Source organism: Cyprinus carpio, chromosome B7 (genome assembly GCF_018340385.1).
Source record: "Cyprinus carpio isolate SPL01 chromosome B7, ASM1834038v1, whole genome shotgun sequence".
NCBI lineage: Eukaryota > Metazoa > Chordata > Actinopteri > Cypriniformes > Cyprinidae > Cyprinus > Cyprinus carpio.
The window spans coordinates 28842309-28855136 of NC_056603.1; positions in this window are offsets into that span (position 1 = coordinate 28842309).

Genomic DNA, 12828 nt, shown 5'->3' on the forward strand with positions numbered 1-12828 from the left:
ACATATGAAGAGCGAGGTAACAATGGTGTAGACACAGGCTGGCCTCTGTGTGTCCTGTAGTGCATCATGTGTTTATTTTTTATGTTTAACAGTTAAGACTGAAGAGTAGAACATCATTAAATGAGTCTGAGCAACACTTGAATTAAAACTTATTACCAGGTGCATTATACTCAGCTTCTATTATTTTCATTTGTATGGTGCTATGGGTAAAAAAACAACCTGTCTAGAATCAGGGGCCATATGATGCAATTTCAATTTTTCCTTTCTCTTTGGAGTGTTACAAGCTCCCGGTGCATAAAGTTCTGTAAAGTTGCAAAGACTAAAGTTTCAAATCCATAGAGATATTCTTTATAAAAGTTGAGAGTCAACCACACCTACTTAAAACGGCTTGTTCTAACATGCCTCCACATGTCTAAATCACAATGTGGGAAGATTTGCATAATGCCGCCCAAATGTTCAGCTTCTGACTCACAGCTTGTAAGTAAGTTTTCATATTTAAAGAATTTGCTACTGATTATTCAAACGCAAGTTTTGAGCAGTGTGTAGTAGGCTTGTTGTTTCTCTGATTACAAATGCAGACATGGTTTTATGTTTACGTGGCGTGATGCGCAAAGCAACACGTAAAAAGACAGTATAAGTCATTATAATCAGTAATTATGTCCCCACTGGATGCAACAAATGCCTCGTTTATAATGGGTTTCATAGTTTTTGTCTCATCGTGCTGGGACACGGATCACAGTATGGTGAGGGGCGTAACATTTCTGTCACACGCCTGAGGTGTTCGGCCAATCACATCACACCAGATAGCTGGCCAATCAGTGTACACCTCGCTTTTTCAGAACGATGAGCTTTGTAAAAATTGACGCATTTCAGAAAGGCGGGGCATAGAGGAGCAAAAATAATGCACATTATATGGGAAATAATGTGTTTTTTTTTTAACCTTAAACTGCATAAACACATTGCATTACACCAAATACACAAAATAATGTTCTTTTTAGCAACGTCATATGACGTTAAATATCAGAATTATTATTATTGTTGTTATTACTTTTATTATTATTATTATTATTATTATTATTGTTATTATTTATTTTGTTGTCATATTGTGGTGTCATATTGGTTAAAGCTGAATTAATGTTACCACACTTGTTTGTGTAAAAAAAAGGGGGAAAAAAGTAATTTAAAAATCAAGGTGACATGATATATTGAGATGTCTAAGTTTTTTAATAACCTGATAATAATAAGTCTTTAATATAGAAGAACATAATATACAGTAATGCACAACATAAAAGTCCTATATAATATGTTATTTAAAAAACAATTGATGGTTTGCTAAATGAAAAAATGTCTTGCTTAACATAAAATTTTTTATGCATAGTTTTAAATGATTCTTAATATTTGGTGAACTTTTTATATCTGAAGATATATATATTAGATACACATAGAGCTCAATAGATAACGCACAAACATTAATCACTGTGACAATCAAGAAACATCATTAAGTAAAAAAGATGAGCTCTGAACATCAACACATCACGATTAACTAACAATGACAATGGAAAACAATAACAACAGCATAAATTAAGTCAGCAAAAAGCAAAACAATATTAACAGAAGGCAAATAATTCATTCATGCTGCAGTGCATGCTGGGAGCTCCCTAGACAAATCAGCAATATTCGTGAATATGAAAGTTTGCTCAGACATTTGGAGGAATATTGTTGGGCTAACATGTTTTTATGTAGATTCAAGGTAATTCAATGTAATTTCTGTGAATCAACAAACTCTGTTTGCTGGAAAAAAATGTCATTTTTTTATTATTACTTTTCCATTTTTTCATCAAGACTGTAAAATACCTTTAAGTCACATTCAAAAGTTTTGAAATAAGTCACACATCACAAGGTGGGCAATGAATATACAACAGGATATGTGATGTTTGTTCTGTTTATAACGAAGGTCTGATGCAGTTAACTAATGCATGGCTAAAAGAAAGGAATGTGATGGAATGGGCATGAACACTGGGATACATTAAACAGGTAATCACGATGCTTTTTTGGCTACGCTTCGTCAATGCCTAGCAGTGGAAAATCAGGGTATTCAGCTCTCGCTGAGCTGTGTCTCTAGAGACATCGATCATCCCAGGCCCCTTCCACAAGCTTTGCTTGTTTTGCACACATGCTCATTTGCAGATTGATTCAGACCCCATCGATTCAAAGCCTTGAATCAACCAGCTATGTCCTCACAATTCCAAGAGTGACATCGTATATCCCTGGCCATCGCTGAAGTAAAACACAAGCTAAAGCACTGATGATAAAAGCTGTGAGACAAGTGGGCATGTGTAAATTGGCAGTGTGAAATTATTTGTGATTCATGTTTTTATTTTAGTGAGTATATTTGCAAATAAGCTATTAGAGGTGTGTGATATAAAATGGAAAATCTCTCGTCTGTTTTTTTTTTTTTTTTGTGACTCTATTTCAAGAGTCAGGTGTCTCTGAGAGCAGTCAAATTGCAGGTAACAATGCTCACATTACTTCATAGAGGCAGCCATAGCAACAGAGATATGCAGCTGAGTGAACAATGACAAACCTGCATTATACTACAGTTAAATATCCTAAAATACACTGAAAACAATTCCCGAACATAAGGACATAACTATTACAGACACTGAGGGGAACAAATCCCCCAAACTGTATATGGCCAAATTGTCACCCTTTGTATTACTCCATTATGCACAGCATTTTTTTTTTTTAAAGGGATTAAAGTAAATGTCATAATGTTTGAGATGACCAATCAAAAAAGACAGGCTTTAATGTTCACAGAAGCCAAGATCGAATTCAAACAATTCTGTTTTGTGACAGAAATATAAGTAATATCCAGTGAGGCTATTTATTTATTTTTATTTATTTATTTTGCCACTTTGAATTAAAAATAGCCAATATATATTATGTAAACCATGTAATGTAATTCGTAATTGAATGTGAGAGACAAGAAACTTTAACAGAGCATTATTTCTTTTTAATTCAGTTATATAAAAGTGTAGATTAGTCCAAGTTAAAAAAATAAATAAATAAATTAATTAATTAATAAAAAAGACATAGAGGCTATGCAACTGGCTCCTGGTCTGAAGTAACTAAAAACATCAGGGTTTGTTCCATTACTTTACTTCAGTACATCCGATGGAGTGTTTATTGCAAAAACAGCAATTTTGCAAGGTGTCAGGAGGCACAACAGACGTCTGAGTCATCTTAGTATTACTTCAAGCTTTGCAAATGGTTGTGAGATTATTTTTTTGCTCTCTAATCCAAATTTGATCTCCCTATTTTTGATGAGTCACAGCATGAAACCATGTAACATGAAATGCTTTGCTTTATGTCAAGATGATCCGAATCAGTTCCATCAAGCAAAATGGCTCAGATTGTTTTTAAAGGGATCGTTCCGTCTTCATTTACTCCCCCTCATGCCATTCCTAACATGTATGACTTTCTTTCTTCTGTGGAACAGAAAAATTATATTTTGAAAATGTGTTTTTGTGCATACAAAGCGAGGAGGGTTAAATGTAGCTTGGACACCAACATTCTACAAAATATCGTTTAAATAAATATAACAGAATTTTCAGTTTTATATGAATAGTTCCAAACTACAGCCAAAAAATATATACATATATAATGATACCTGCATGCCTGTTATTATGAACTTCTGTGAGCCAGATTTAAAGGGGTCATATGATGTGATTTCAGTTTTTCCTTTCTCTTTGGAGTGTTACAAGCTCTTGGTGCATGAAGAAGATCTGTAAAGTTGCAAAGACTAAAGTCTCAAATTCAAAGAGATATTCTTTATCAAAGTTAAGACTCTGCAAAAAAACACTAAAACGGCTTGTTCTAACACGCCCCCACATGTCTACGTCACTATGTGGAAATATTTGCGTAATGCCGCCCAAATGTTCACGCAAAAAAAGAAGGGATGGTTTCAGTAACCGCAGTTAGTGTTGAAGCAGCCATGTCAGGGAGATGCTGTGTGTATCTAGGCGAAAGCAAAAGCACTTTATTTGGCCTTTACGAAAGTAGATGCATTTAGGAAGCATCAACAATACTTACAACATAAAACAAACACACCAAGTACCACATTTTCGTGAACTCAGGAGAGGAGGTAATTCTGACTTTGCTACGACAATCTGGCGCTTCTGAATCAGCTACTGTAAGTATGTTTTGTTAGTAATTTAAGTATTTGCTTTTGACTGTTCAAATGCAGAGTTTTGAGCATTGTGTGTGTGTGTGCACGCGTGTGTGAGAGAGAGAGAGAGAGAGAGAGAGAGGGTCACACAGTGGAGTCAGCTGTCTAAACTGTCCGTGGCTTGTGTACTGTAAACACAAATGAGCTTCATCACTGTGTCTGTCATACGACTCTGTTCCCCTTTCAGACTTGAACTGATGGTAAAACTAAGGACATTATTAACTGTCTTTACATTTATTTTGAAAGATGAAGCTTGTGTTTATGGAAAGGGGCGTTACATTTCTGACGAGTGCTTGCAGTGTTCAGCCAATCACAATGCACTGGGTCAGTTGGCCAATCAGAGCAGACTGCACTTGTCAGAAGGAGGGACTTTGAAGAAAATTACGCATTTGAGAGAGCCGGGGCATAAAGGACCAGTATTTGAAAAATAATGTGTTTTTTGAACATTAAAGCATGTCAACATATTCTGTTAAAACAAACACACAAACAAAATACACAAAAAAAAAAAATCAAAAAAAAACCACCATACTAACAACTTAAAAAAAAGCTGATAAATGATTTGACAAGTAAACTAGGTGCCTTGATGTCCATTTTCTCTCTCGCTCTCCTCACTCACTCTTTTTTTTTTACATCCTCCTGTCTTTTTCCTGCCCACTGCTCCTCTCGCTGCTCCCTTTGTATTTCTTTGAAATTGCTGGCTATTGCTGGGAGATTCCTATCAGAACAGGTTTTGAACTGAGGGGAGACACAGAGCACTTGTAGAATAACAATGAGGCCATGGCTCTGGCTCTAATATTAACTTATTGAAAGAGTCCCCAGGAATTGTGTTGCCATTGCTGTCTTAAGGATATGCCAGCATGAATATTAGTCTTTTGATTCTGAAGCTATTAATAAAGGCAATGGGAAGGTTAGTCCATCAGAGGAGGCAATGAATAACATTCAGGAGTCTCAGATGTTTCAATTTCTTGTTAGGAAGATAAAGTCTTTAAACTTTGAAATTGATGGGGGAGGGGGGTATTTCTGTATTTCACAAATTCAGTGAAAGTATTTTATTATCCTTAGTTTTATTCAATAAACTGTCATTGCATCATACATAACTGCAGGGAATTGTGTTCACACAGTGTTCTGTTGTGCAGCACAAGCCAGTTGCTGGTGCTTATACACCACTTTCATTCTGCAGAGACTTTTTCCAGACACAAAAATAAACCAGGATTGAAATAAACCCAGTGTTACATAACATCAGACAAATAACTCCTGCAGTCTCTCAGTCTGTGCCTGCCTTCCAATTTGTTGTTCATGATGTTTTGTTAGTTTTGCTCTTTGCTTCTTAACAAGGACGCAGGTGTCTTGGTGGAAATTCAATTTGATACCATTAATGAGAAGATTCTTGTTGTATGAAAACGCAGAATTGCTTAAAGGGGTCCTATTATGCTTTTTCACTTTTTGAATTTCAGTCAGTGTGTAGTGTGTTTGGGCATAAAAAGATTTAAGTTTCAAATCTCAAAGTCCACTCCAAAGGTAGATATTTTGTTTTTTAAAATTCCCTTTTCAGGAACGACAACAAACGGCTCATTTGGACTACAGCGTTGTTTTCCGGGTTTTGTGATAGGCCAATTTCACAAGAATCAGAAGTTACGTCACCGCTGTGTAAAGTTAGTTCCGCTGTGGGTCTGCCATCATTATATTAGTATGCTCTGTTCTCAAATATCACTTCTGACCTTTTCTATTTTGTCTGTTTTTCTAAGTTGCTGTTATATCATCTACAAAGAAATTAATTTGTAATTGTTTGTAGCACACTCAGACTGTGCTCAAATTTACCGACCGGTGGTTTTAATTCACCAGCTGTGGCGTCATTAACAGAAATACTCATTCAGTCTGTTCACATCAATGAGCATTTATTTAAATTATATATATATATATACTGTATATGTAGCGAATCAGCTCAAAGGGGAAATATGAATAATCAGTCATAACTAGTTATGATTCATTATGAATATTTAGATCCGCTGTAAGTATTTACTTGACCTCTCAGTGTCAACTGTCTGTCAACTCTAATTAGTTACTTTCCTGTTTAAGGAAAATAACTTTCTTACTGTATAATACTACTCAGAGCATGTAGCTAAAATCTGCATGATTAGGGACTTCAGTTATGAGCAAACAATGAACAACCTCAAGTGTGATACAAATAAGACTTTATTAACTACATAAACACTTAAACTAGTCTAACATACACATACACACGCGTGCATACAGTTGGCATAGGAAAAAGGTTTAAAGCTTAAGCAGTAAAGAGATGAGAAATAAAGACATGAAGCTATGATACAATTTGATATTCAGCAGATCTACGGCTTGAAGGAAACATCAGTTTCTTAGTTCAAACACAACTTTGTAAAAGGTGCAAATGATACTTAATGTATCAGTTAATAAGACTAAGTTTGATACTTGCACATCTCGCCTGTTTGAAAAAAAGTCCTGATGCACTTTGAGGCTCCAGTTGGTCTCTGCTGAAGTGAGTTGATGAAAAGACCAGTTCGAATCAGAGGATATTGATGAATGGAAAGTCAAGGCCGAAAGGCCTGGTGTAAGCTTAATGTGGTTTTTAAGGCTCTTAGCTCAGCATCTTCTCCTGGAATTCCTGAATCTAAAAGGACCGCCCTCATCTTTTGATCACTGATCTATATTGGGGGACGATGTCACACCCTCAGGATTTGAGTGAGCCAATGAGGAATGGCACCTTTTGGAGGGAAGTTTTAAAACTATTTGTTCCTAGTACGGTGTCTTGCATATGAAATTAGATTGGGGGGTTCAAGAGAAGAATCTTTAAGATTCTTATAAAACTAATGTGTTGCATAGGCATCAACATATAATATACACTCTCATTTAGATCACGAAAATACGAACTCATAGATACCAAACATCATATAGATGAGGTTATATTAAATAGTGATCCATCATAAGCATGTATAAAACATATACAATACACAAAACACAATATACAAGAACAGTAACAGCATACACAATGCCCTAAAGTATATGTGAATTAATTCAAAGAAAGGTTTTCCTATGAATTAATAAGAGAAGAGTCCCTTTTTATGTGCATTATGTGTCTGTTTTTGAGAGACTCGAGTTAAGACTGGCTTAGCCACATTCCTAGGCGTCATAAGCCTAGTGTTATCAGATAGTGTGCTTATGGTTGCTATGGAACCAGAGGCCTGTTCTGCCCTTTTTGGGGTGATAGTAACCTTTTGGGGGAAGGGTCCATAGACCCTTTGGTTAGATGAGGAGGCGTTAGATATTATTTGTTAAATGTAACAAATAGTTGTGTGTCTGATTGGTCCAAATGCTACATATACTCTCTCTCTCTCTCTCTCTCTCTCTCTCTCTCTCTCTCTCTCTCTCTCTCTCTCTCTATACTCTGATTATACACTGAAATTAATTTGGACCACCTTTAGCTGGTGTGCATTGTTTCAACAACATGTTATGTCTGTGAAAAATGAATGCAAACCAACAACTTTGAGCTTTTTAGAGTGGATACACTGAATGACTTGTCACTTAGCATTGACATCATGGATATGTAGACGGGAACGTCTTCCAAATTGGCTGTTTGATAAATGAAAAGCTACTCACTGCATCAGTTAGGGGCTTAAAAGAATGTTGTCAAACATATACCAGAAACATATTAACCACTGCAATAATGATCTAATTCTAGACATTTTGCTTATTTAAATCAATATACTGTACGGTGTCTTAGTTTCACCATCATATTCTGTCGGGATTATAATATGCTTTAAATATAATCCTATAGCATGTATTAATCTCACAAACATTGTATCCTGGATTCAATATTTTAACGAATCTTGACAGATTAAAATAAATCTAACTCATTGTTTATTTCCAAGTCCACTTAACATGCATTAATTACAGTCTTTGCATTAAAGCAGAACAGCTATAAAAAGTGCAACAGCAATATAGTACTACTAATGTTTTTTTTTGTTAGGGTTAGGGGTTTTTTTTATATATATAATACTGTGCATTTTTAAAGATTTAGATGATGGTGACAGGAGCATATAAGTGAATGAGATGAAACATCAGTGAGAGATAACTAAAGTGTTGCCGTACGTCATATGTCCAGAAACATGCGCGCGTCCATGGTGTGATCTAGCAGTCTGGCTTCTCAATAATATGTACTGTACAGTATCAGCGGATCAGGTGTGTGTGAGAAGGGAGCTGCTAGCTGCTGATTTCCCCAGCGCATCACGATAAGCTCTGAAGTTTTCACATGGAGTGTGATAATGCACAGCGCACCAAAACGGACACAGAGAATGATTTAATCAAGTAAAGCACCAACATTTAGAATAAGTTCTTACATTTGTCTCTTAATTAGAGCTTTGTAGCCTCACCAAGACATTTCAAACACTTTCATGATATTTAATTTGTGGTTTTGTGAACTAGTTCTTGTTAGGCGTAGCCATTATTGCTACCGGAAATAAGTTTACCCAGCATGGGTCAATCCGGAAGCAGAAAACCCGGAAGTGAGAAATTTGCCTATATCACAAAGCAGGGCCATTAGAATATCATTCAAATTACTCCTGCTTACGGAAATTCAAATAGTTGGGGGGTGGGGAAGAGGTCATGGTTAACATGCTTGGTTGAGTGCATCAGACAAGATGACGACAAAGAAGTGCTGCTGTAGTGTCAAGTTTACCAAAGTTATTACACATTCATCAGAATCATTATGTATGTAAATATGTATGTTACAATTATGAAAATGTTTTCATAATAACATGCTGATAGTATACAATACTGGACAATGATGTAATCTGCAGAATTTACACTTCGATTATGAGACTACAGTGTTCCCCGTACATTGAGTGCGGGTGTTTTTATATCACTGTATTTCTGAAGGATGTCAAAATTGGATGTCATTTTCATTTAATCTTGCATGTAATGTCTGATAAAGGTTTGTGAGGAGCCTGCTTAATGTACAGCCGTTACAAGGGAAACCTCGACCTCTACCACTCCAACAGCACCTCCTGCTGGCAGAGAATGAATTTGCATATATATGCCACCACAAATAGAGTCTAAGGCCATGTCCACAGGTATACAGGTATTTTTATAAACTGAGTTTTCCATCTTCCATTTAAAAAAAATCTCCGTCCACATGAAAATATGTAAAATATGTAAAATAAGTATGCTATGAAGCATTGTCAAGAGCATGTCAAGCCAACAGGTGGTGATATGATCTCAAACGTAAAGCCATGTTGGCCAATCAGAAACCTGAAAAAGTTTCCAACTGGAGGAGATAACAGTGCATGCTCCAACATCACAAGCCAAAATCCCCGTTTCGCTGTCTACACAATAACACTGCAACCGGAGTTTTTTAAAAACTTTACCCTGGCAGGAGTTTTCAAAAATGTTCAGTTTCAGTGACCTGATGCTGCGTTTATGTGTGGACAAAAGGCCAAACCACATAGAAAAAGCTGTGGTTTTGAAAATACCCGCATTCGTGTGGAATGCGGGTATTTATCGCGTGCAATATCCATGCATGCAAAGGTTCTGCACGATCCTCTTGCTAAATATTCTCTGGGTCTGAATCTGGCTCAATATACCGGAGCAAATGAAACTTGCTGCTTTGGCAAGGGGCGGGGCAGTACTGAAACACAATCTAAGCAGTTCTCCAATCACAACACACTGGGACAGCTAACCAATCACATCACATTTCAATTTTTCGGAAGGTGGGCCTTCATCAAACCTCGAACTAATCAAGCCGTTTGTGCCAGGCCAGGGAGATAGGTATTGTAATAATGTAAATTATATGAAAAATAATGTGTTTTTCGAACCACCAAGCATGAGAGCATGTTCTAGTACACCCCCAAAACAAAATCAAGACTTTGTAAAAGAGCATAATAGGACCACTTTAAGGGATTTTTTTGTGTGTAGGTTTTGTGCTACAGTCTAATACCATTATGCACATTGCAGAGTTTATCGGCCATGCTAGGCTGAAAGTGTTCATTGCTTTCCAGGGATAGGTCCACCCTAAACTGGGCATCACTTAGCCAAAACCCTTAGAGAAGAAGGACTACCTACTACCTAGTCATGAAAGCCAGCAGCGAGCACTCAAGCATAAATCACACTCTTTAAGATTCTAAGCCTTCCAGTTAGTGAGGTGACTGTGTGATTTGTTTCCCATTAAGCCTAGTTTCTTGTGTCTATTCAGGCTTAATTCTGGAATTTGGAAGGTTTTAAAGGTAATAATGTATTGATCTGAAGACTGCATGCTGATGTTTTCAATTTTATAAACTTCTAGACATCCTCTCTGAAGACAACTCAGAAGAACTGAGTCAAAGTCGTATGTTTCATAACACTCCTTTATTGCTAATTATGGGATTGTGACAACGTTCCACATTCAAATCATTACAGAAGCACTGGGTTACCAAGAGAACTCCATAGTAGTAAAGATGAAGGTATTGTGACTTTCCTAGTAGTGACAATGTTTGCCAAGTATAGTCATTGCCTGCGGCAAACTGCACCAGCAGGTTGTGAAGACGGGGAACTCACTGAGTGATAGGGGGGTGACGTCAATTTGTGAGTCCTTTGGGAGCTATTCTCTTGAGCTTCTTATTTTTAACATTCCATATAGTGCCGTAAGTCTTCTGACGGGCCGGTTTGTTCTTATTTCGAGAGGGATAGGGATCAAGTGTGAGGAGTCAGGCAACAGAGAGATTGGTCCCCTTTTGCTAAGCAGATAAAACACTGTTGTCGACATTGCCATTGCCTTTTATCGAGACTTTACTCCCTTATGTGATCTTTGCAGCAAACAGGAGGATAGATGGTCCTACATCCTGCAATTTGATGAGTCTTAATCAGACTACACAGAGACGCCTTGGGATTTGAAAGGACATGAAGGAACGGCTACATGGGCAAAGCTCCTGCAGAGAGCCCTTCCATTCAGCCTTGTAAATCAGACAATCCATAGAGGAAGTGTCACAGGAGCATTGAAATACTTTGCCTGTGATTAGCCTTTGACCATGTGGCCACATATTTGCTTAAAAACCACTCTGGGCCATTATATTTCACAGCCCTTCAAAAACACCCTTACATCCCGAACGCAAGATGGTGCTTAGAATCAAGCACAGTATTAAAGATGAAATGTATTTGTTCCAGTCTGAAATGCTCTGATCAGCATATCTCAGTAAACTGCCCAAGAGAGAAATAAATTGAAATGCAAATACAGAACGACATGATGGTGTCCTTGAAGTCAATGGCTGTTTTTTTCTAATATCATATTATGCATGTTTTAGATGAGGAATGAGATGGGTCAGCAGTTTAATTAATGAGCAATTCCATTTCATTATTGGCACCGGGCTTACCTTTTGATATACAGGCTTACAGTTAAATATCCGATACGATGACTTCCTTGACTTTGGTTCCAGCCCAAGAGACAATTCGTTACATGTGTTTTCGTAGGTTTAAAAAGGGAGCACAAACGAAAATAAACATGTCTCCTCAAGATGAATTACAAGCCCAGATCATTTTTCCCCTCAACCCCCTTGAGATAGCACTTGCTGACAGTATAAAGGGGTTTTTGTACTTATTGTTATTGTTATGTCCACTTCATGTGTAGTTATTTTTTGCTTTTGCTTACCATGGGACTCATTCTTTTAATCTTACTCAAATATTCCTAGAGAAAATACATTCTCTGCTGCATCCTATATATTTTAGTGCTTCTTATCACAGCTTAAAAAATGTCCCAGCTGTGGTTTGTGGTTACCAAGATAAAAGGTACTTTAATGGCATTTAGCTGAATTAAATATGGAGGACCAAGGCTGGATCTGTAAGAAAGATGTATTTTGTTGATTCATGATGCAACTTGGCACATCGATTTCTGGGCATGGTGCTTGCAACCAGCTTACCAGCCGTCATCTGCTTCTTGCTGGGTTCTTATAGCACTTAAAGCTGGAGAGGAGCATACGCATGAGATGATTCTCACAAATCTATTTCCTTTCCTTGATGAACCTTCCATAATTCTCAATCTGTTGTAAATAACGACGCTCAGACGCACGTTTAAAAAGTCACCATCCAAATGAAAACAAAGGAGCAGCTAACACTGAAAGTGAAATGAATAAAAATGACTGTTCTATATGCATTTGCTATCACAGCTTGCTAAACACTCTGAATGATAATAAACACAGTCTCTTATTTGGCTAATAACAGGCATATTGTTCTTGACACTGCCACATGATTATTGACTCTGTTCCATCTTTGTATTTGGAACCCTTGCTCCTCTTTCACCGTCAGCTCGACCAGCGGCTCACGTTTGCAATGGTTGGGTAGCTTTCTCTGTAGGAGGGGAAATGAGGACAGTTTGTCATTATCAGAGCAGGCTTGAAAGGAATTTAATCACAACTGCACATTCAGCAAGTCTCTGGCATTATTGAAAGGGGAAAAAAATGTTTTTAAAAAAAGAAAGCAAGAGAAATAGTAATACAGAGAAGCAGACAGATCACTCTCATTAATCAGAAAGCAGTGTGCCTTCCTCCAAATGCATGCTGTGCACGCTGCAGGTTCACGGGACTGTACTGCTGTTAGTGTCCTTCCCA